Source organism: Protopterus annectens, chromosome 16.part0 (genome assembly GCF_019279795.1).
Source record: "Protopterus annectens isolate FY-2018-M chromosome 16.part0, PAN1.0, whole genome shotgun sequence".
Classification (NCBI taxonomy): Eukaryota; Metazoa; Chordata; order Ceratodontiformes; family Protopteridae; genus Protopterus; species Protopterus annectens.
Genome location: NC_056750.1, coordinates 168,626,835 through 168,652,163, shown reverse-complemented (window position 1 = coordinate 168,652,163; position 25,329 = coordinate 168,626,835). Strand labels below are relative to the sequence as shown.

The window sequence follows — 25,329 nt, the reverse complement described above, 5'->3', positions numbered from 1 at the left end:
TTTTCCCGAAACAAAAATAACACATAATGAAAATCCTGAAGGGCTGATTTTTCTCAAGGCAAGTAAACACTTGCCCAAAACTTAACATAACCACACTGGACTATGTAAAACCCACCTAGGTGGGGGACTATGCCCCCACAACCCCCTAACTATACGTACCAACTCTGGGATCGCACTACAGTGGAGAAAAGGGCATATTTACCCACGTTGAGACATTCCCTCAGAAAAGCGGTAATGGTAGATATGGACCTAGTAGAGTGAGCCCTGACAGAGGCAATAACTTGCTTCCTGTGATATAGATAACAAAGGGCAGTACAATTAGCAATCTCTTTAGAATTTTTTTTTTTTTTTTATTTATTTAACATATGTTAACCGGGAAAGTCCGACTAGGTTACACAGATCCTGTTTTCAGTGGAGGTCCGGGGAGAAATGCTCCAGAAGCATGTCTTTAGAATGTGGGAGGAAACCAGAGTACCCGGAGGAAACCCACACGAACACAGGGAAAACATGCAAATTCTACAGAGAAGGCACCCCAGCCAAGAATCGAACTGGAGAACTTCTTGCTGTGAGGCGACAGCATTAACCGCTGCACCACTGTACTGCCAATGGTTTACTAAAATTTTTTCACTCCCCTTGCTTTGCAGAGGCAAAAAAATTGTTGAAATACACAAATGACAACAAACTGGAACACCGGATAAAGGATACGTCTCACAGCTCAAATGCAAGTATCCAAGAAAAGAAAAGCTGAGCCAAACCACCATGGCTATGGCAAAATACGACTTTATTCACAAAAATAAATACAAGGAAGTAAGCGCTTTCACAATCACCCTGACCGCTTCATCAGACTGCTGTTACCAACCATCTCAACTTATTCAAACTCTCCCTCATCCAATGAATAACTCATTCTAATTAAAATACAATTAAATCAATTAAAAAATCTGTTTATAATTTTTAAAACACTAAGTAGGTTATTTGTATATACATATACTTACACACACAAGCACTCTCTATATTAAAAAAAACTAAACATACATTTCAAAGTAATGAAAATATATAATGATAAAATGTTATATGTATATCTTATTTAAAATATGTATAAAAATATGTATAAAAATGCAATCCTTGATGTCATGTCTTATTCTCTTTAGTGTCTAAGTGCCCTTGCTTTAAGGAAGGGTTTAAAATGAGACAGCTTCATTGATCCCTGGTGGTTTGTCAGCATTCAGCCTCATAATCCACCTTTGTTCTGCTGCTTCAGTCCTTTTTCTCAGGTCCCCTCCTCTAACCCCTTCTTCAAGGATTTCTAGTACAAGGAATTTAAATGTATGTTGTGCCCCTTCTACCTCCACATGTTTAGCCAAGGCACTGGTCTCTTTTTTTTTTATTCCCAATGTCCCTGATGTGTTCTAGTATACGATCTTTCAACATTCTGTTAGTCTTCCCTATGTAAAAAAACTTTGCAAACCTGGCAGAAACTAAAATAAACTACATTTTTAGTTCTACAATCTGCATAACATTTTGCTTGAATTTCAAAGTGAAGCTGTGGATGTATAAATGTTGTACAGGAATATATACATTTGTAAGCTGTGCATTTAATGCACATATAAGTACCTAGTCTTTGTGAAATACCACCTGTTCTAGGCTCTTGCATTTTATAACATAGTTGACGTTTGAGTGATTTCTTGTTCTTAAATGAAAGACAAGGTGCGTCATCTAACACTCCTTTTAGTTCTTCCACTGCTGTCAGGATGTTCCAATTCCTTTTGAACACTTCACAAAAAATGTTGACATCACTAGCAAAAGAAATGGAACACAAGTTTGTTATTACCTGCATTATTAACCCTTGTTGCTGAATCTGCCTGCCGAGAAAAATACGCTCTCCCTCTGTTCCCCCTTTCCTTAAGTAAGTCATCCACACATGTATCAAACTCCTACTTGGAGTATCCTCTCTCTAAAAACTCTTTACCAAGAGTTTGTAAAGCTACCGTCAATTGTGTGTCACTGTTGTGTAGTCTCATGGTTCTTAAGATCTGTCCTCTCATAAAGTTCCTGCCAATATGTTTTGGGTGCATACTATTCTTGTGGAGTAAGGAATTTCTCCTAGTTGGTTTTCTATATAAGCTAGCTTCCAGTCTGTTGATATCAGACTATCTCTTCTAGTGAGAACTTGCAGGAAAACTTCAGAAATGTTGTATGCAAGTATTCTAGGAACAAATTCAACTCCTGCAAGGAACCTCCCCACAGAAAAAAACATATCATCCACAAAACGGGTGTACCATAATAGATACTTATTGTAATAACTGCTCTGCAAGAATGACGTATACTCCCACTGAGCTAATGCTAGATTGGCGTAGCTATGGGCACATGCCATGCCCATAGCTACGTCCATCTTCTGAAGATAATCTTCACTAAATACAAATATATTGTTCTCCAGAATGATCTCTAACAAGTTACAAATCAAGCTCACCTTCTCATTAGTGAATATCTGTTTCGCATACAATGAATTCCTAATATTCTCAATACCCCAACAGGATGGGCGCCAGAACCATCTTCAATTTATGTAAAAAAAAGTTTACATCTGGTACTTGAAACTTGTGAATATGTGTTGAAGGATACCAAGACCTTCTTACAAGTACTTTATAATAAGATAATGGCAGTTAATTGTGAATATTTTTTGTTACTCTAGATACAGCATCTTTGTTTACTGTTATCCCAAACTATTGGGGTATTGAGAATATTAGGAATTTATTGAATGCAAAACAGATATTCACTAATAAGAAAGTGAACTTGATTTGTAGCTTGTTAGAGATCATTCTGGAGAACAATATATTTTAATTTAGAGATGATTAACTTCAGAAGATAGGCGTATGGTACACACGTTTTGTGGACGATATGTTTTTTCTGTGGGGAGGTTCCTTGCAGGAGTTGAATTTGTTTCTAGAATACTTGCAACAACATTTCTGAAGTTTTCCTGTAAGTTCTCACTAGAAGAGACATAATTTCTGGATGTGCTTGTTAGAAAGTCTGATATCAACAGACTGGAAACTAGCTTATATAGAAAACCAACTAGGAGAAATTCCTTACTCCACAAGAATAGTATGCACCCAAAACATATTGGCAGGAACGTTATGAGAGGACAGACCTTAAGAACCATGAGACTACACAATAGTGACACACAGTTGACAGTAGCTTTACAAACTCTTGGGAAAGAGTTTCTAGAGACAGGATACTCCAAGCAAGAGTTTGATATATGTGTGGATGACTTACTTAAGGAAAGGGGGAACAGAGGGAGAGCATATTTTTCTCAGCAGGAAGACTCAGCAACAAGGGTTGATAATACAGATAATAACAAACTTAGATTCCCCATTTCCTTTGCTAATGATGCCAACATTTTTTGTGAAGTGTTCAAAAGAAATTGGAACATCCTGACAGCAGTGGAAGAACTAAAAGGAGTGATAGACGATGCACCTTGTTTTTCATTTAAGAACAATAAATCACTCAAACGTCAACTATGTTATAAAATGCAACAGCCGAGAACAGGTGGTATTTCACAAAGACTAGGTACTTATATGTGCATTAAATGCACAGCTTGCAAATGTTGAAGAAGGGGTTAGAGGAGGGGACCTGAGAAAACAGGACTGAAGCAGCAGAGCAAAGGTGGATTATGAGGCTGAATGCTGACAAACCACCAGGGATCAATGAAGCTGTCTCATTTAAACCTTTCCTTAAAGCAAGGGCACTTAGACACTAAAGAGAATAAGACATGACATCAAGGACTGCATTTTTTATACATATTTTTAAATGACATTATATATATATATATATATATATATATATCTATATATATATCTATCTATATATATATATATATATATATATATATATATAAATAACATTTTATCATTATATATTTTCATTAATGTGAAATGCATTATGTTTAGTTTTTCTTTTATAGAGAGGGCTTGTGTGTGTAAAATATATGTATATACAAAGAACCTACTTAAAGTGTTTTAAAAAATATAAACAGATTGTTTTAATTGATTAATTGTACTTTAATTAGAATGAGTTATTCATTGGATGAGGGAGAATTTAAATAAGTTGAGATTGTTGGTAACAGCAGTCTGATGAAGCAGTCAGGGTGATCGTGAAAGCGCTTACTTCCTTGTATTTATTTTTGTGAATTAAGTCATATTTTGCTACAGCCATGGTGGTTTGGCTCAGCTTTTCTTTTCTTGCAAAAAATGGTTGGTCTGACTTTCTGCTAAGTTTTGTTCTATCCAGGTAAAATCTGAGCTGTCTGCGAACATCCCTGGAAAGTGACGCTAATCTTCCCTTACTTTGCTGCAAGGAGAAGAAAACTGGAAGAGGAATAGCCTTGTTTAAGGAGAGTTCAGTAATTACCTACGGCAGGACGGTAAGGTTAGAACACAAGGAGAAATACTACGAAATACTAAGAAAGGTTCTCTATGCTTAAAGGCCTGCAGTTCAGAGATCTGTCTAGCCATATTAAGCTTAAAATAGCAGTTTTCTATGTCAGCATCTTGGGGGAGGGGGGGGCAAAGCAGCTGAGTCAAACAGCAAGGTACATTTTTTTAGCATAAAAACTGAGGTCCCAGGAGAGGCTCTCTTTTTGGAGGTGTTAAATGTGACCCCCTCCCCACAGAATATGCTTCATAAAAGGCTGTGAGAATACACGAGGGTGCAGTGGCATACAAGTAATTATGGCTGAGGCATGTACCTTAACAGATGCATGAGACAAGCCTGCTTTGAAAGGGTATGACAAGTAAGCAAGGACCAGCAAACAACTGTTGTTATCCTTTGTTCAGGCACCAGCAGGAGTATCTTTTTCACACAGCTATATATACCTTTCTGCTTCTAGGTTTTCTGTCCTCCAACATGTTCATAGATTAGCACTAGGCTAGCTCCCCTTGTGGGCCATTTTAAGCCTAGCCAATTATCCCATGTGAGAGTCAAACCCTGCACCTTGTGTCTGTAAGGTAAACACCTTAACCATAATGCCAACCTCCCACTTCTTCTGAAAACATATGCCTAGTGGGGATGAGCATCAGATTATTCACTCTGTAAGCCTCAAAGTCCTTAGGTTGAGATATGTGACAGATCCCTATCCTGGGGCAGCACAAGGGGTTTCACATTGGCTAGATTCAGTAGGAAGAAGAGCCAGTACTGTCTGCACCAAAAGTGTCATTAAAATCATTCATGGTCTCAACTCCCTCATCTTTTGCAGTATCCTAAGGATAAGTACAGGAGGGAAAGTATACAGAAACAGACCAGTCCATGAAATGGAGACAGCATCTGCTACCCAGGCCTCTCCCTTTGGAATCCTGATGCCAAACTTTATGAATTATATGTTTTTTGGAAAAGCAAAATGGTCTATGTCTGGAAAATCCAATCTGTTGACCAGTGCCAAGAATACTTCACTCATTAGCATCTACTTGCTGAAGTCTAATGCTGACCTGCTTAGTCTGTCTGCCAGGATGTGGTTTTGCATTGGGCTATGGGATTAACCCTGCATGATGGACCTCCTCTTACACCTGCATTACCAATCTGCACTATAGACAACTGTGCCTTTCACCTTGTTTGTATATGTAACCACATGACTGCGGTACGGACTCTGATCAGAAGACCCGAACACCATATGTGCTTGAATGGCTTGATGACTATCATTACTGCAGTTATTTCTTTTGAGTTTATGTGTCTTCTGCATATCTGCTTGCCCCAAACCCCCTTGACCTTCAGATTCTCTGTAAGGGCTCCCCCAAGTGATACCTGAGGAGACTGATGTTAGAACTTGGGACCCAGTTTTCATTCTTAAGAAGACTCACTTGTTCAGTTGGATAGTCTCTGTCCAATCATGATTTCTTTACATATGCAAGACAGCAGGGGAATGCTTGCCTGCAGGGAATGAAGATGCTACCACCTGTTCCTCAAGCACCACTGGCATTTCTTCATGTGTAGCCAGGACAGTGGGAACAATTAAATGCAGGATGCCATGTAAACCGGAAGCCTTAGAAATTCCCCATCTGAAATGCTGTGAAGACTGGCAATCCTGCTTAAATACTGAGAAAGGTATAAATTTTTGTCTAGAAGTAAAAATGTCCTTTGATCTGTTAAGTCTTTTACAACTCCCTGGAAGATGACCCGCCTGACGGTTAGCTAGTATTCTCAAGGCTTAGAGATAGGCCTACTCTCTGAATACAATCCTCTGTTGCTCTATAAATCTCAACAAGTAATTGTCTAGATATGGGTAGATGTACAAGCCCTTTGTTCTACAAAAAAAAAAAAAAAAAAAGAGATAGGAGTTTCTACAGACCATGGGTGCAGAAGACAAGCCAAAGGGCAAAAAGTAAACTGAAGATGAGAAACCCCTGTATGACATGTTGGGAACTGCCTGTTTCCCTGAGCTATGGACATCCTTCACATCCAGAGTCAGCACTAAGACTCCTGGGAAGATTAATGGAAGCAATTTTGTACAGCCAACAAATAACCTGCCTGCTAGTTTCTGTAGAAGGCAACAACTGTGTGTGTGTGTGTGTGTGTGTGTGTGTAAGTACTAGAAGGTCATAGTGGCTCCCTAGGGGTGTCCAGGGCACGGCGCCCTAACAGGTTTACCTCTGTAATCTATTTACCACCTCTTATGGAATTTGCCCTTCTTGTGGTTTTCCTATGCTCTGTTTGGGAAGGTATAGACAGCTCTTACTTGGATAATTCCTATGTACCTGCACAGTGGGAAATGAAAAATGTCAGACAAACTATAATTTTCCATTTCTTGTCAAAATGGTTGAGGAGCTTTTTCAGTACTGGACCTGAACAGGAACTATATACACTTTAACATGCTCTGGAAGGGGCAGGCCCCTTAGGCAGGCATGTCTCTTAACCACAGATCTGAACTCCTCTGGAAAGAAGCCCCCCCCCCCTTAGCGGAGGGTCCAGGGGATCCTCAGGCAGGATCTTTTTCAGGTACTGACTTGGTCTGGATTTCATGAAATCTATAAATTACTGTGCCAGTTTAAAAGGGTCCTAGGGAATGATCTGAGAGTACTGGGCTTGAGACTCTGATAACTGTAGCTGTGGCAAACTGACAGACGGCTACTTCAGTTCTGGTAGCTCGAGTCTCATCTTTAGTGTACAGACAGGCTTAAAAGACTCAAGCTCACAGACAGGCAACCACAACCTGAATCCAGTCCCCTTCAACCTCCTCTCTGGCAGAACTTTCACAGGTGTCAACCTCACCCTTGAATACCTACACTTGAGTGTCAGTGGCTGGAACCTACAAAGTAGTTTCAGGACAACCAACTACAAGATGGCTTTGCCTCAGAAGGGCATGAAAGTGACTAATGGAGTGGCATCCCTCAGAGGGGTCATACCACTGGTGTTGGACAAACAAGATGTTGGATATGGGGGGCTGCAAAAGTGCCTCACCAATAACAGCTTTGAGCAAAGGAGCTGTCACCAAAAATATTTGATGGCCTTCCTGAGTACTCTTCACTCTACAGATTTTTCTCCACCTTTTTCCTGGTGAGATCTGAAGAAAGACCAGTAAATACCACTATATGCCAAGGCCAACTACTCAATTTCTGCTGCCAATATTATTTCTAAGTACACAACCCTATGTTTGATATGACTAGAGTATACAAATACTATGAGAACAGTTGGGCACATCATGCTCTACACCTAAGCAAAATAGACGAGTTCTCCAGTCTACAAAAAGAAGCACAATGGAAAAAAAATAGGAAATTTCCCTAACAGGATACTTATCGAAGTCTCTGGATGCAGGCCAAACCTATGGACTGACAGTACTACATCAGAGAACAATGCATTCATTGAAATGCAGCAAATAAGAATTGAAAATCGTGCCAGCCATCTACTCTTTACACCACCAACATTCTGATGGCAGAAGGGGAGGAAGTGCACTGGCCTAGAGTGGGGAAGGCAAGAGCTCTAGCATTTAGGCCAACAACCAGGTTCTTACAGCCTGGAATCTCAAGACACAGTACTGCAATAGTAATCTGGGAAGATGATCAGCACTAGTTTTCTTGAAGGAAGGCTAGACGTACAGTAATATATATACAACACAAAGGGAAGTGAACGACATGAGTGACAGGACACAGTTTACATGTACTCATGAGACATTTCTCACTCTGTGAAACAGCATCTATTTTCCATGCCACTTAGGTCAGATTGCTGACAGAAAAGCATTTTATACTTCAAAGATCAGTATAGGGTTGCAGTGGTTACATTTGCCAAGCCACATTTCCTGATTCTCCAGTTTAGTTTCTTGATGGGGTGCCTTCTTGGCAAAGTCTGCATGGTCTCCCCAGGCTTCTCTCTACATCTCGGGTATTAAAATTTGGTGAACAGGCAATCTTCAAACTGCTTAATGACAAAACCTGTGAGTCCTCACAATCGCAGCAGACATGATTTACCTACATACATGCAAAGCACCATTTTTTGGCTCTCAATTCATCTCAAATTACATGTGAAAAACAATGTGCCAAAAAAAAAAAAAAAAAAAAAAAAAAACACACACACACACAAAAAAAAATCATTTTTTTTGCAAGGAGGCAGGCCCCTCACACCCTCTGAAATGATATATACCAATGCCACGGTCACACCACAGTGAAGAAAACTCCCTGAAATGTGCATCACACAATGAGGTGAAACTCACTGTGATATTAAATGCCAACGGTAAAGCTAAGCAGGGAACATAGCAGCGTAATTGTGTAACTATACTAGTAGAGACCATCAAAAATCATTGCACAGTTCAGAAAACATAGCAGTTGAATTCTGCATGCACCTAAATGCATGCCTTTTTGGGTGGGGAGCATAAATTAATACCATTAACATGTTGCCATTCTTAATGGACAATCTCTGGGAATACTTTGAATACTTACAGTATTCTTGCATTTATCAAAGAAAACATATACCATTGATATAGTTGCTCTTTTTTGTTTACACCAATGTCATACACTCATGTCTATTCAGTGAGCACAGTACATCACTGCACTTGCTTTTGCTTAGCTGCTATATCTTACATGAAGTACTAAAATAACATCACATATGACACTGTGTGAAACTCATTCTCAGATACTTGCTTTTTTGCAAGCTCTACTCACATATAAAGAAATAAAGCTGTGACTATGGCAGACATAATAAGAGCTCGATTAGAGGCTCAGGCATCTGCTGCAACTGACATGGGAAGGATGGGCATGGGTATCATGGGGAAGGCAATATGCAGCCACACGGTGATGCAACCCCTCAGAGGAAAAGTGCCAACACAAAAAATGTACTTGGATGAGACATTCTGCCACCAACATGTTCATGTGCGGCCTTCACTGTAGACAGATAGGAGTGTGCACTTGCATGGTTAGTGAGATAGCCGGCTCCCCACCCAGGGGAAGTTCGGGGCCTAAACTACATTCATTTATTACCAAGATTCTGGGAAAGGCACAATACACCCCTGTGAACACCTGAATGTTAATGGTCCTTCAGAAACAATACTCTCCCTCCTGTGGATACCCAGTATGGAGGATGAACTGCCTCAAGTCCAATCAGGGAAGGACCAATCATTGGTAAGGACAACGGCAAGCAGCACATAGGAAAAGTTTCTAATACTCTCTATCTTACTAAGGGTCTTCGTACATGACTTTAGCTACTGGTTTATTTGCTGTTGATGTACACACTCATTTTCTTAATATCACTGTACACTCTGTGTGTATACTCAGTTTTGCAAGGGGAAGAGAATTTAGTGGAATTTGGAGGACGACAGCGGTCACAGTCTAATATAGGGTTACAGTCTAATACAGTAAGAGGGCAGTAGATTCAGTTTTTAGATTACATTAAAAGCAGAACTCATTCATTTTTCTTAAGACAAGCTTTTAATTTTAAAAATAAAAGCATGACCTGTGTCATGATGCATAATTAAACAACCTGTCAGATTGACTAGTGAGAGAAATGAAGAAGCCAACTCCACACTGTTTCAGTAATGTTCTGTGACTGAACCAAAAACTCAGTGAAAAATCAATCGCAAAATGAAGCAACTACTACCGCAACCCTTAAAAACCTAGCAATGCAGATAGATTGATACATGTGTTATACTGGTGTGTATGCAGTGTGTGAGAGCAAGTCTCGGAATGGAATAATGTCACATTCAGGATTAGTCTGCCTACTTTACACCCACTGAGTGCTGGGACAAGCTGCAGCTCCTCCATGACCATGATCTGGATAAAGCTAATACTGGAGACTGAATGGTGTCCCAGTAATATACAACAACAATATGCACTAACCAGGCTTATCTTGCCCTTCTACCGTGTTTCCTCACAGGAGAATAAACAAGGTAGCATGATCTTATCAAGTGAAGTTCTAGCACTCTAAAAACATGCATATACATATATATATATATATATATATATATATATATATATATATATATATATATATATATATACACATACATATATATATATATATATATATATATATATATATATAAAACTCCATTATTACAGATGGTATCTGAATAACACTAGTGCTCCCATTTTTTATACAGTACCCAGCTAATAGTCTCAAACAAGATGTGGGGAAACTCATTTAGGAACAAGCTACAGAGAATAACAATCACTAAGGGGCTAACCACTTAGAACATACCATCCCATAATAATGAACTCTAGTTATGAAGACAATTTCCACACAGTAGTTCAAGAGCTTATCCAGAGGAACAAATCTTATCCTGGTCACCACTACTGTTTAGCAAAATGTGTTCCATAATCTATGGCAAATGCCATTGATTTTTTTCTTTTCTTTTCCTACACCATTAACCAATCAAAGGACCTGTCTGTGAGGACAGTTTATATATATATATATATATATATATATATATATATATATATATATATATATATATATATATATATATATCAACTAAGAATAACTATAGACCTAGGATATACTCATGACATTATATGTCACAGATTGACTTTTGCCAGCAGTAAAAAGATCATGAGCTTTTCCCTTCTTGATATCCATATATGCGAGTCCTAAAGGCATCTCTCTCTTTGCACTGATCCAGTGGCCAGTAATATCAAAAACCACTAAATGTGTACACAGTTGCAAGGAGTGTACGCTTTTGTGTCACTAACAGTTATAAGTGATGTATTATTTGCCCTTTCTGCTATGGCCTGGCTGTGTTTTAAGTGGTGCAAGAATATGAGTAGTAGTTGAGGAAGACTAGAAAATAAGGAGTAAGAGAAGTGAGTTATATACAGAATCCTCTCTAAGATGGAGGTCTATACTGATATGCTGCTGGCCAACCAAGTAACAGACATACAAACAACAATGTCCAGACACCTCACGAGACTGCCACAATAAAGAAGCCAACAGAGACCATCTTAAAGTATTTCTGCTGGGGAGTTGCTCCCTCTCTGCATTCTAGGATCACATCAACTAGGAGAAAAGGGAAATGCATATAGTTCAGTTTCTTTGAGTTGGTGCTACCTCAGAGGTAGTACATTTACATCGGAAGGGGCAGAGCCCTCACACTGGAGAGGGTGGTAGACAGCTCCCCACAAGAAAGATAATTTCTAAAACTGTATCTGATTAACTTCATAGCGATACAGGATGGCAGTAAGCTTGCTTAGAACAGACTAGGCAGAGGTGAAGAGGACGAGCTGAATTTGACTCAAATGACTTTTTCCAGGATTTCTTAACAAACAGGTAACAGTCAATGAAGAGTGCTCCTGACAAGTTTCCTTTATCCATGTTGAGAAGGATCTCATTTGTAAGTGACCATAGTGCTCTCATGGTGCTTCAGACATCCCACAACCCATGCCTTGGCTGTAGTTTACTTTTTAGCATTTCCCAAGTGAATACAGATGTTGATCGGGCAAAAGTGGGAGGCACTTTCTGGATGAGACTGCCTGGGATGGGGTTTGACAAGAGCAGTTTAATGTACTCTGGCATTGTGTTTCGAGGTAAGCAGAGGTTATAACTGTGGAGAAAAGGTGTGGTAAGAATTTCCTTGCAGAGTGAGATGAACCAGGGGAACATATTGTCTGCACTAGGGGGTACATCAAGTGGTGTGTTTTCTACAGGCCAAGTCCTTTGTGAGTAATTTTCTCAAAATAAAATATGTGCATGTGTGTGTGTGTGTGGGGGGGGGGGGGGGGCTACTGGGTCAGTTGGGGTATATGTTGAGATTGTGGTACAAAGTAGGTGGTTGAATTCCTTCAGAGTGTCAAAGGTTGAGAGCTGGCCTTGAAAGTGTGGATGGTGACAGTGGAGAAAATGGCAGCTGTGGATTTTCCTGCCAGAAGTATTTGGGTTTGCCTAACACAGCAAGTTGTTTTGTATTTGAAATAGTTGGCTTTGTGCCTGCATATTACTTGTTTAACTAGGTTACATACACAGGTAAAGGCAGTAAGATTTTCCAGTGAGAGGTCTAGTCTCCATGAAGGACACGCACTGTCCCTAAGTTTGAGCACAGTTTTCAGTTCAGTGGTTAGCCAAGGGGTTCTGTTGTATTTGAAAATGTGCTGTGAGAGAGAAGAATTTATCTTTGAGTTGAAACAGATATATGCAAGTGCTGCAGCAGCTGAGCTGGGGCTCTGCAAGTTGGTAATGGGAGACCAGTCAATAGCTGCTAGGTGTTTCTTTTTGAAGTTTTCCATATCGGTGGGAATCTAGGTCTGAAGTTAACTAATTTGGGGGCAGTTTTGGTAAATGGTGGATAATTTGGAAGACTACTGTGGAGTACTCACCAAGTAAGAGTGGAAGAACAGATATCTTGGAAATAATGCTAGGCTTTGGACAGGTAGTGTCAATGACAAACTGTACAGGGTTGATATTGTCTAGGAAATCGTCAGTGTCACCTTTTAGGGGACCCGTGTAGTTTAGATTAAAATCACCTACAATAAAGATATTTTTATACTTGAAAGAAGGTGAAATGTTAGCAATAACAAGGGATTTAAATCTGTTATGAAAGGTCGGAGACAGAAGGGAAGGGAGTACTATTAGAATGTGACTGTTTTTGTCATAAGGTACGTTTTAGAAGGCTCCAGTTAGATTCAGTGTCTGAGTATGAGCAAGATAGGGTGAATTTATAAGTCTGAGGTGGGCTTGTTGGGGTTCTGTAGGTTTGGAGGAGATGAGGTAAGGGGAGTGAGTAGTGAGAGCTTGTGTGTGTGTGTCTGTGTGTGTGTCTGTGTGTGTGTGTGTGTGTGTCTGTGTGTGTCTGTGTGTGTGTGTGTGTGTCTGTGTGTGTGTGTGTCTGTGTGTGTGTGTGTGTGTGTGTCTGTGTGTGTGTGTCTGTGTGTGTGTGTCTGTGTGTGTGTGTCTGTGTGTGTGTGTGTGTGTGTGTGTGTCTGTGTGTGTGTCTGTGTGTGTGTTAAAAAAGAGTGGGTGAGTCTTGTGGTTCAAGTGGATGATTAAGGGATTTTTTTTGATAGGATATTGAAGGGAAGAGTGAGAAATGGGGGAAGAAATGGGGTTACCAAATACAAAGTGCAGTGAGTGAGAGGGAGGAGTAGTAATAAGGTGGTGAGTGGAGACGCATTGTGTGTTGCAGTGTAGTAGAGACAGAAAAGGAGTTCTGAAAGTAAGTTGTAGGAGTCTACAATGCCGGGGCAGGACTACAGAGTGTATATGGAAAGGCGAAGTGTTTGTAAATGATATGTTGTTTGTAAAAGGTTTTATTTAAGGGTGGCTTGAGAAGTTGGTTGTAAGTTTAGTGAAGTTCTGTATACCCTTAATGGGATATCAGAAGTGAAAAGGAGAAGGGTGGAGACCGGGATGTATAAATTGGAGAGCCTGGGGGGTGGCTGGGGAGGGGAGTAAGCACACTTACCAATATCTGGACTCAGATCTATGAAGGTGTGTATGGTGGATGCAAGGAAGGTAGACAACAGACAGCCCAAGCATAGCAGTGGTCACACACAAAAAGAAAAACTAAAATAAAGCTCCCCTTAATGATTAAAGTTATGGGTGCTCACCATCAGGATCAGACATGGCCAGTCAGGCACTTGTTAGTTCCACCAAAGAATGCTGTATTCCCCAAGCTCCGAAACATGGAAAACAGTGCTCTGTCAGGTCACTTGGCTCTTCTAATACACCTGGTTCTAACCATCTGCCAAAAGTAGCAAAAGAAAAGTCCTTATTATTCCGCATTTTGTCACTTATCCTCAAGCAAATCCACCAATTAGTAGAAAACGGTAGGCAATCCAGAGAAAAGTACAGTTTTATACCTACCATAAATGTAGATGTTCGAGTGTTCACCCTGCTGCAGTCATCACACTTAGGGTTATCCTGTCATCAGGCGGTCCCGCAGTCGGCCGGAATTCCAAAGTCTTGGTCTGGCGTCGGTTGCTGTCGCCTCTTCCATGACGTCAGTGCGCCAGGGGTATATATAATGCGACCAATGCCATTTTCTTCAGTTTTTCTTGCCCCAGATGTCAGGTGCCCCCAAAAAGGTGGTCAGAAATTAGTACCAAAAGGAGTAACCACAGCACAAACACAAAATTCCTTCAGCTATAAGCAAATACATCAATAAGGCATAGAAGAGATTTAGCCAGTAGATCAGAGGGAATGGAGGGGGGTAACCTGGACTGCAGCAGGGTGAGCACTCGAACATCTACATTTATGGTAGGTACAAAACTGTACTATGTTCATCGTGTTACCCTGCTGCAGTCATCACACTTGGGTTGAATCCCAAAGCTAAGGTAGGGGGAGGTATCACAGAGGGTTAGTGGAGGCTATAAGGCCCTGCAGAACTGCAGTGGCGAAGCCCACCCTGGACTTGGAGTAAAGAGGTAAGTGATGGTGTTTGGTAAAGGTGTGTACTGAACTCCAAGTTGCAGCTTCTAAAATTTCTTTGGTTGGAACCCCCCTGAGAAAGGCTGTAGAAGTAGCTGTTGCCCTGGTAGAGTGGGGTCTAATGGTAGCAGGAACTGGTTTCCCATGATGGGTATAGCAGTAACGTATGCAATGACCTATCCATTTAGAAATGGTTTGCTTTGATATAGCCTTCCCTTGAGAAGCTGTAGCATAGGATACAAAGAGCTGGTCAGATTTTCTGAAAGCCTTAGTTTTGTCCAAATAGTAACGAAGCTGCCTGTGAATGTCCAAGGAATGCAGGAGTCTCTCACCTTTGTTCTGTGGATTGGGGAAGAAGGTGGGTAAGTGGATGGTTTGATTTAAAGCTACACTGGAAACCACCTTAGGCATAATGGAAGGATTAGTTCGTAGAGAAACTCTGTCTTGATGAAAAATGAGGAAAGGTTCCACTGCCATTAGTGCCTGTAGCTCTGAGACTCTCCTAGCTGAAGTTATTGCTAGGAGCAGGGCAGTCTTCCATGATAGGAACTGTAGATCTGCAGAGAAAGCTGGTTCAAAGGGAGGTAGCGTTAGTTTTTCCAGAACAAAATTGAGGTCCCATGTTGGTGTAGGAGCTCTCCTGGGTGGTCTAATGTTTTTTGCCCCTCTGAGGAACTGCCTTAGAAGAGGATGTGAAAATAAAGGTGGATCCGTGTTGTAGTGAGCTGAAATAGCCGAAGCATGGATTTTGATGGAGGAAAAGGAAAGTCCTTTGTGCAACATCTCAGCTAAGTACTGTAGAATGTGAGGCATGTGAGGCTGAATTGTGTCTTGGCCTTTAGTTTGGTTCCAGGCACAAAACCTTTTCCATTTGTCCGAATAAGCCTTCCTGGTGCTTGGCCTCCTGGCTTCCAGGATAACATCCAGAACTGCTTGTGAAAGAGGTGCTGGTTGGATGTTTAGATGATTTGCCATGCAGCCAGATTTAAAGTTTTGAGCTGGCTGTGAAGAATCTGATTGTTTTGTTGTGTGAGCAAATGGGGGATTTGAGGCAATATCCATGGTGGGCTGTGGGCCATATTTTTCAATAGCGGATACCAGTGATGGCGTGGCCAGTCTGGGGCTATGAGAATCAGTCATGGTCTCTCCTTTTTGACTTTCAAAAGAACCTTTGTGAGGAGAGGCAATGGAGGGAAGGCATATACTGTCAGGTTTTTCCAACTGAAAGAGAGAGCGTCCACTTTTCAAGCTTGATGGTGAAATGTCCTTGTACAAAATTTTGTCATTTGATAGTTTTGAGGACTGGCAAACAGGTCTATATCTGGAAGGCCCCATTTTTGAATTATCATTGCAAATATTTGTGGATCTAGTTTCCACTCGTGGGGATCCTTGATGTTTCTGCTGAGGTCGTCTGCCAATGTGTTCTTCTGTCCTGGCAGGAATTAAGCTTGTAACTGGACTTGGTAGGCCAGAGCTGTGTTCCATAAGGTCATTGCTTGCCTGCATAGACGGTAAGAATGTGTACCCCCCCTTGTTTGTTTATGTACCACATTACTGTGGTGTTGTCCGTCTTTATTGCAAGTTGTCCTGGATGTAATAGATCCTTGAAGGCTGTTAGAGCTTTCTGTACAGCTAGCATCTCTTTTTGATTTATGTGCAGATTTCTTTGATCTACAGTCCATAGTCCTTGAATGCATTATCCAGCCATGTGTGCCCCCCAGGCGTAGTCTGAAGCATCTGTTGTGATAGTTTGCCTGGCTGGGGGCAAGGTGAAAGGCTGACCCTTGTTGAGGTGACATGCCTGTGACCACCATAGAAATTCCTGTTGTAGGCAGGGAATGAGAGATATCATTGTGTCCAAGCTGTGGCTGTGTTGAGACCATACGCTTTTTAGGTACCACTGTAATTTCCTCATATGCAGCTTTGCAAATGGTATTATTAGTATGCAAGATGCCATGAAGCCCAAAGCCTGAAGAATTTTTCTTGCAGTTAAATGGGTCTTTGTTGCCATTGTCTTGAAATATTGAGTCAGTTGTAGTTGATTGTCTGGCGTAAGATAAGCCTTCTGGGCCGTTGTATTCAAGCTGGCACCCAGGAATGTCATTATTTGTGAGGGTACTAGTTTTGACTTCTTTTCGTTTACTGTGTACCCCAGGCAGTTTAGTAGATGCTTTACAAAGGCCAGATGATGTAAGAGAATGTCTTTGCTTTCTGCTTGGATGAGGCAGTCGTCCAGGTATGGATATATTTGAATTCCTCTGTCTGCAGTATGCAATTACTGGTGCCAGGCATTTTGTGAAAACTCTGGGCGCAGTAGATAAGCCAAAGGGCAGTGCAGAGAATTGGTAATGAGTTGAACCTGCAATGAAACGGAGGTATCTTCTGCAACTTTGTCTGATAGGGACATGCAGGTATGCCTCCTTGAGGTCCAACGTTACTAGCCATGCTTCCTTGCCCAACATGGGAAGTAGCTGCTGTAGTGTTAGCATCTTGAATTTGGGTACTTGTAAGTAAGTGTTTAGAATTGAAAGGTCCAGAATTGGTCTCCAGGCATTGTCCTTTCTGGGCACTAGAAAGAGTCTTGAATAAAATCCTTGGCCTTGCTCTCGAGTAGGTACCAGTTGAATGGCTCTCATGTCCATGAGAGCTGTAATTTGCTTTTGTGCCTCTGCCCATTGATTTTGTGGCAGGTTTGGCATTCCTCATTTCATTGGCAAGGTGTGAAAATGTAATCTGTATCCTTGTAAAATTATGTCTAGGACCCATTTGTCCTTTGTGACAATGTGCCAGTTGTCTGCAAAAAAGTTCTTGTTTTCCCCCCAAGGGGGCTGCCAAGAGAGTATTGCTTGGCCAGATGAGGTGCAAGTCATTGAGTTTGCTTTCTGGTGGTTTGAGACCTGTCTTCTTCTCCCTTCTGTGTTGTAGAGCCCCATTGGCGAGATTTATACTGGGCTTGTGGTTGTCCTCTGCCTCTTGGGCATCTGTATTTACCCCTCTGTGATCTGTCAATGGCTGGAAAAGACCAATTTTTTGTTGGCCAGTTTCTGCTGAAGCGACGGGGTTGTACTTGTAGGAAATCTTTGACTGTCTGCATAGATTTTGCCTTATCTTCCATTTTCTTTAAAACTTCTTCTGCTTTAACTCCAAAAAGAACATCTTGCTGTAAGGGAGCATCTAGTAGTTTTGCTTTAACAGGATCAGGCAGAGTTTGTTCCTTTAACCAAGCACGCCTACGTATAACAGACCCAGTGACAGCTGCTCTGCAGGAGGCCTCCAAAGAATCAAACCCACATTGTAAGGTAATGTTTGCCCACCTGCTCAGTGGCGTGCAACAGATCCTGTACTTCTTTCAATTCAGATTGTTGAGGGAGAGAGGTTATTTTTTGCTTTAACTGAGAGATTAGGAATTGCTGATACTTAAGCATGTGAAATTGACAATTCAGTGCCCTCATAGCTAGTGTGGCTGAGGTGTAAACCTTTTTCCCCCACCTGTCTAGTGCTCTGGAATCCCTCTCAGAAGGTACTGGGTTTTTAGCCATAGAAGCCTTAGCCCCCTTGGGACCCTGTGAGATCGTCTCTGGGTCAGCTACAGGGCTTTTGTAAAGAAATTTGTGGGAATCAGGCACTCTATAGTATCTGTCAGGCTTAGCTGGAGCAGGAGGTAGAGAGTCTGGATTGAAACTGGATTCTAAATTGACATCATCCACAATGTCCAAAACTGGTGGGATGGCAAGTGGTCTGTGTTGGAGGAGTAAAAGAAACTCTCTGAGCCTTTTCTTTGAATCACAGTAGTCCTGACCTTCCCAGTGAAAATGTTCCCTCATAGTGTGTAAAGTTTCCCCAAAGGAGTAGTCTTCAGGAGGAGAAGCTGAGGGAATAGAGTCCTCAGCATCGGAATCTTCATAAGGAGAGGAGGAGTAGTCTTGATCCTCAGAGGAGTCTGATGAAATGGACATTTGCTCAGAGGATGCATAATCTTCCTCTTGTCTAGGTCTTTTGTCAGGAGGGGGCTGGGAACCCCTGATTAAAGAAATCAAATCTTCAGCCATTTTGAGCATCTGTTTCTTAGGCATGGGGCCTTGAACAGGAGACTGAAGTGTAGTCATTTTAGATTTAGAAGGAGTCTTCGACTTAGAAAACGTTTTAATGGTGAGAGTCGTCGGTCTGAAAACGCCTTCAGAAACCGATGGCGGTTCTGTAGTACCGACGTCTTTTGTAGCAAAGTCGTCGGAAGGGCCTGAAGTAAAAGGGTGCGTCGGCCTGGTACATTCCGTCAAAATTTCCGTAGCTGTCTCAGGTTCCAGATCTGCGGTAGTCAGGGGCTGCATAGGAGCCTCACTGAGAACAGGAGATCGGATCGGCCGAGGCCTCGGAATCTGGCTTAGGCCTGGGCTGTCTGTCCTTATCCCTGCGTTTTTTGTGCACGCCGGTAGTTGGTTGCTCCGACGGCATGATGTAGTTAAATTTCCTACTGAAGTAGTGTCATGCGAAATCAAAGCGTCTTTTAATAGTACGCTTATTAAACCTAGCACAAAACTGACAAGAAGTGACGTCGTGGTCTGGGCCTAGGCAAGGTATGCAAAAAGAATGAAAATCCTTATGAGGTATTTGTTTCCCACAAGAAATACAATTGTTAACTTTTTCTGACATCGGTCTGAGGCAAGAAAAGTTTCCCCAACGAGGTACTTAGCTTTATAGAAGACTTTGGTCTGAAATTCGAATTCGAAAATCTCAGGAGTCGGCCGACCAGCACTTGCGAACTGCTTCTGCTTCGGGCACCGCGCGGCAAGAAAGACTGGAGAAAATGGCGTCAGTTGCATTATATATACCCCTGGCGCACTGACGTCAGGGAAGAGGCGACAGCAACCGACGCCGGACCAAGACTTTGGAATTCCGGCCGACTGCGGGACCGCCTGACGACAGGATAACCACAAGTGTGATGACTGCAGCAGGGTAACACGATGAACATCAACCAATGTGGAAAAACATAAAAAAATTTTATTCACACAAAGAACTGACCACTTTCGTCATAATAAAACTTCATCAGAATCAATATAGCAATACACACCCCGTCCTTACATATCCCTCCGTATATTGTCACATGACTTATTCCACTTCCATGTTTAATATGACTTTTGGGAAGACTACCTTGAAGAGAGAGAGCTACATTGGCAGATAAAATTAAATGCCACGGCCCCTCCCGGTTTGAATGCGGGGCTATTTCTAGTGTCCTGAAGATCAAATCATATGCAGTTTGAAAAAAATGTCTTTTTAACATGTTTTTTATACATACAATTTTTATATATTATTTTTGCAATATTAGGGTTTTATATATATATATATATATATATATATATATATATATATATATATATATATATAAATAAAATTACAGTTTGTTTATACATTATTCTTATAATGTGTTTTTATTGTACTTATGAGTACTAATGTGTTTTATTTTTAAAAGTTTAGCAATATTAAACATGGAACTGGAATAGGTCATGTGCCAATATAGGGAGGAGTATTTAAGGACAGGGTGTGTGTTATGTTGATTCTGATGGAAGCTTTTTATGATAAAAGCGCTCAATCCTTTGTGTGAATAAAAGTTTGTTTTTCCACATTGGTTGTTTCTCTGGATTGCCTACCATTATCTACTAATTGGTGGATTCATCTTCAGTTTGTCTTCTGTGTGGTTACTTATCCTCAAGCAACCTTGGTTGTCACATTTCAAGGTGATAAGTTTTGTCCTATCTCTAAGAGGAAGGGAAAGAAAAAAGAAGTTATGTACTCACCATAACGTTCCATGTTTGTAGTCCATCTCGTTCTTCATTCTTAGACATGGGTTCGGAGCCAATCCTCAGCTCCGACTCGGCCTATTAGCAAGCTCAAAGTCTTCTAGTTGGCTCGTGGCTAGGTAGGTATCCCATGGTGCACCAGTATAATCCCCAGATCTTGTTTGCTGCTCTATAGAAAGAAAGAACAAAAACTATCCAGAAAGAATAATAAAAGGTCTCCACCTGATAAGACATATTTTTCTGTCTCCATATCCTTCCAGGACGGGAGTAGGAGGGTGGGTTCGTAAGAATGAATGGTGAGATGGACTACAAACATGGAACGTTATGGTTAGTACATAACTTCTTTATGTTCCGTAGTCCTATCTTGCCTTCATTCTTACACATGGGACAGCGTCCCTAGCACCTTATTCTTGGGTGGCTCACGGAAAAATACTCCTGAGTACCGTGGAACCAAAGGAGGCTCTATCCCTAGAGGTCAAATCTAATTTGTAATGAGTGATAAAGGTATGAGGGGTAGCCATGTTGCTTCTGCACAAATATCATCAATTGGAACCCTGGCTTGAAAGGCTGCAGAAGTAGACTGGGATCTTGTAGAATGAGCCTTAATTTTGAACGGCAAAGGCTTTCCATCAGAAGAATAAATGTAGGATATACAGCTGGAAATCCAATTCGAATGGGTCACTTTGGAAACTGGGAGACCTAATCTGGAGTTGGAGAAGGAAACAAACAATTGGTCAGACTTCCTGAATTCCTTGGTCCAGTGTAGATAGAACCGTAATTGTCTGTGAATGCCCAACTGATGATATCTGTATTCTGCTGCGTTGGAGTGATTAGGGAAGAACACCGGAACCTCTATATTTTAGTTCAAGTTATTATGAGAGCACACCTTGGGGACAAAGGATGGATTTGTTAGAAGAGATACTCTATCTTTGTGGAAAATCAAATAAGGGGGGCTTGACAGACAGTGCTTGTAACTCTGATACTAGTCTAGCAGATGTGATTGCCACCAGAAACAAAGTCTTCCAAGACAGGATCTTCAATGAACACAAATGAGCTGGTTCAAAGGGTGAAGATGTTAATTTGGATAGGATGAAGTTTAGGTCCCATGAAGCTACCGGTTCCTGAAAGGGAGGTTTCAACAAAGTAGCACCTTTAAGGAAAGTTTTGCACAATCTGTGTGACATCAGATTGGACTCATGTTGACCCAAATGAAAATTTGATATTGCTGCCAACTGAACCCTAATTGTGGCAGCAGCAGAACCCTGTTGAAAAAGTTCAGACAAGAATTCCAATACCATTGGAATGGATGCGGTATAAGGGTCAACATTCCTTTCCTCAGCCCAGATAGAAAACCTTCTCCATTTGCTAGTATATAACGTTCTGGTGGAGGGTTTGTGAGAAGATGTAAGAATGTTGGTCACTGCGGGTGAGAAATCATACAGCCTGACTAGGGATGGAACAGGAGCAGCCAAGCTGTCAAATTGAGGGTGTGGAGTTTGGGATGAGGAGAGCGTGACATGTGCATCAATAGATCTGGCACTGGGTCCAGAGTCCATGGGTCGTCTAGTAGATGAGGCCCGAGAAAGGGGAACCAAACCTGATGAGGCCAGTAAGGAGTGTTGAGTATCAATTTGCTTCCCAACAGTTTCGCTTTCTGAATCACCTTGGATATGAGAGGAAAGGGCAGGAAAGCATAAAAGAGACCCATGGGGCCAATCGTGAACAAGTGCGTCTCTCAGTGACTCCCCTGGATGGGGGGATAAGGGAAAAGTAGCTGCTGCATTTGGAGTTGATCGGACTGCCGAAAAGATCACAGCAAGGCTGTCCCCATCTGTGGAAAATATGTTCCGCTATCTCCTGCTTCAGAGACCACTCGTGAGGCATCAAGATTGCCCGGCAGAGTTTCTCGGCTATCACGTTGGTTGTCACCGGGATGTGCATTGACACTAGAAAGTGCTAGAAAGATATCACCCATTTCAAAACACGAATAGCCTTTCGACAGAGTGCGTACAATCTGGTTCAACCTTGTTTGTTGAGATACCGTACTACCGACATGTTGTCTGACTGAATTGCTATTGTCCCAAGAGGAAGAAGGTCGTGGAGTGCTTGCAACACCAGCAGCACTGCCCTCATCTCTAGGACACGGATATGCAGGTAGGCCTTGTGATCTTGCCATGTGCCTTGGACAGTCCTGCCTAGATAATACCCCCCCACCCTATCTGTGAGGCATCCGTGGTCACAGTAGCAATGGGTTGGCGAGGAAGGAATGGAGTGCCTGTCGTTAGTTGGTTGGGTTGGATCCACCAACAGAGGTCCTTTTTGCAAGACTCTGTTAAAAGGATGTGGTGAGATAGAGGCAGTTGTTGGAAGGACCAATGGGACGATAGAAGCTATTGAAGAATCCGCATGTGTAGTCTGGCAAGAGGGACTAGCAATATTGGTGGAGGCCATGGTCCCTAGAAGTTTCAGCACTGTCTTTGCCCTGACTTTCCGGAGGGGGGGTACATGAAGGACTTGTAAGAGATTCTGTGCTCTTGCTGCTGGAAGACGAGCCAACATGGCGACTGTGTCCATTTCTGCACCTATAAAAGTCACAAATTGAGAGGGCGAATAAGGCAGACTTTTCCCAATTTATAGTAATCCCCAACTGGGCACAAAGTTGGATAGTGGAGTCTCTGGTTTGAAAAAGTAGATGCCTGGTGGAGGCGGTCAGGAGCCAGTCGTCCAGATACGGAAACACTTGGAATCCTAGACGTCTCAAGTGAGCTGTCACTACCTGCTATACACTTGGTAAACACCCTGGAGGCTGTGGTTAGACCAAAGGGCAGAGCATGAAACTGGTAGTGATTGGCTCCCAGCTGTAAGCATAGATGGCTCCTTGATGCTCTGTCCATTTTTATGTGGTAGTACGCATCTTGGAGGTCTACTGAGCACATCCAAGTGTCTTTCCCTAATAGAGGGAGTATAGACTGTAGTGTCACCATCCGGAACTTGTCCTTTACGGATTCGTTTAATTTGCTGAGGTCCAGGATGGGCCTCCAGTCCCCTGTACGTTTTGGCACTAAAAAGAATCTGGAGTAAGTTCCGAATCCTACCTGGTCTGCGGGGACAGTTTGGATGACTCTGTTTGTGAGCAACTTGTTCACTTCTACAGTTGCTTGATCCCTGTGACTGGGTAGAACATCCGGGATCCTCTTGGGAACATGAAGTGGAAGAGAAAAGGGTATGGAGTAACCTCTGGTGATAGTTCTTTGTACCCATTTGTCTTGGGTGATGCTTAGCCAGACCTCTGCATACAAAGAAATGCGACCCCCGTCTGGCTCCAGAGAAGCACAGCCGGGCCCCACATTAGGAGTGCTGATAGGGCCGGCCTCAAAACAAATCGCGGCCTTCCTAGTTTTGTGGCCTGCCCCTGCATTTAGCGCAATGCCCATCATTTGCTCCTCCTCCTCTGCCTCTGAAGGAGGAGTCACCCTGTGCATCCTGGAAAATCCTCTGGGACTTCTTGAACCACATTTTACCACCTCTCTGACCCTTGGGGAATAGTCTAGAGGGGACGGTAAAACATACTCCCACGGCAGTCAGCGTTTTCCCTTCTTGCTCGCACCTGGTGAGTGTCTTAACTTGGGCCCAAACAAGGAAGAACCATCAAAGGGGGAGTTGGTAAAGGTAGACTTGAACGGCTCCACAAAATTACACAAGCGCATCCAGGAGTGCCTCCTAAGGGAAACTTCTGAACCCGCTGCCCTGCTTGCTCCATCGGCTGCATAAGAAATCGGCCTCATGGACGAGTTAACAATGGAATTCAAGGTGGGCAACTGAACAGACACCTTATCAGGGACTCCTTCAGTAGATGTAACTTGTAGAGTCTCTCCCAACTCATTAAGGAGATCTCCCTGAAGCCTTGTAAAATGTGTTGGGTAGTTCAGTGATCGGAGTGTGAATACCGCAGACGAAAAGATACACTTCCCGTACCTGTTCATCGTTTGAGACTCCTTGTTCGGCGGATGGACAGATGAAGTCTCCGCTAGTTCCTTCTTAGTGGCCGCCGCCACCAGTATGGCATCTACAGGAACGCCCTTGGACAAAAATTCCTTCTCCTTGGGGGCTGACAAAAATTTATTGGGTCTCCTGGGGACTGGCTCCATGGCATCAGGAGTCTCCCACACCTTTCGACTAACAAGATCTAAAAGTTAGTCAAAAGGTGGAAACACCCAAGAGACTGAAGGTTGAGACCCGAAAGCCTTCAAGTACACAGACTCCTCATCAGAAGGGGAAACAGTGGGCCAGCCGCACCTCTGCTTAAGGATCTCTAAGATGTCAACACAGGACACATCAGAGGACGACTTGGGGGACCCTTCTGACTCCTCGAGGTCGGTGTCGGAGGTAACAGACTCATTCTGGGAGTCTACATGCTTCCTCTTGCATGTCCTCTTCCGAGGGGGCTCCTCAGAAGGATATTCCAGGGAGGTCTCGGAAGAGTGAGGGCCACTAGCAGGGGGCTCCTGAGGCTGTGGGTCTCTGCTGTTTAGAGAGGGAGTAGGTGCTGAGACGGAGGTCGGTACCCCTGGGTGGAGCTGACGATCGGGACAACACACTCCGCATCATCTCGAAGGTAGACCTCTCCGGCTCCGAAGACCTCCCCGGCTCAGAGGGGACGGGGGAAGTCATCGGCTCCAGAGCCATCAGTTCCAAGGTAGATGTAGGTTCT

The 25,329-nt window shown here is 42.4% G+C and overlaps 1 protein-coding gene across 1 annotated transcript in view; it reads right to left on the bottom strand.

The window, feature by feature from the left end:
* The window catches only part of PRMT5 (protein arginine methyltransferase 5), a 1,996,504-nt gene that overhangs the window by 474,389 nt on the left and 1,496,786 nt on the right, over window positions 1–25,329 (bottom strand). The window lies entirely within an intron of this gene.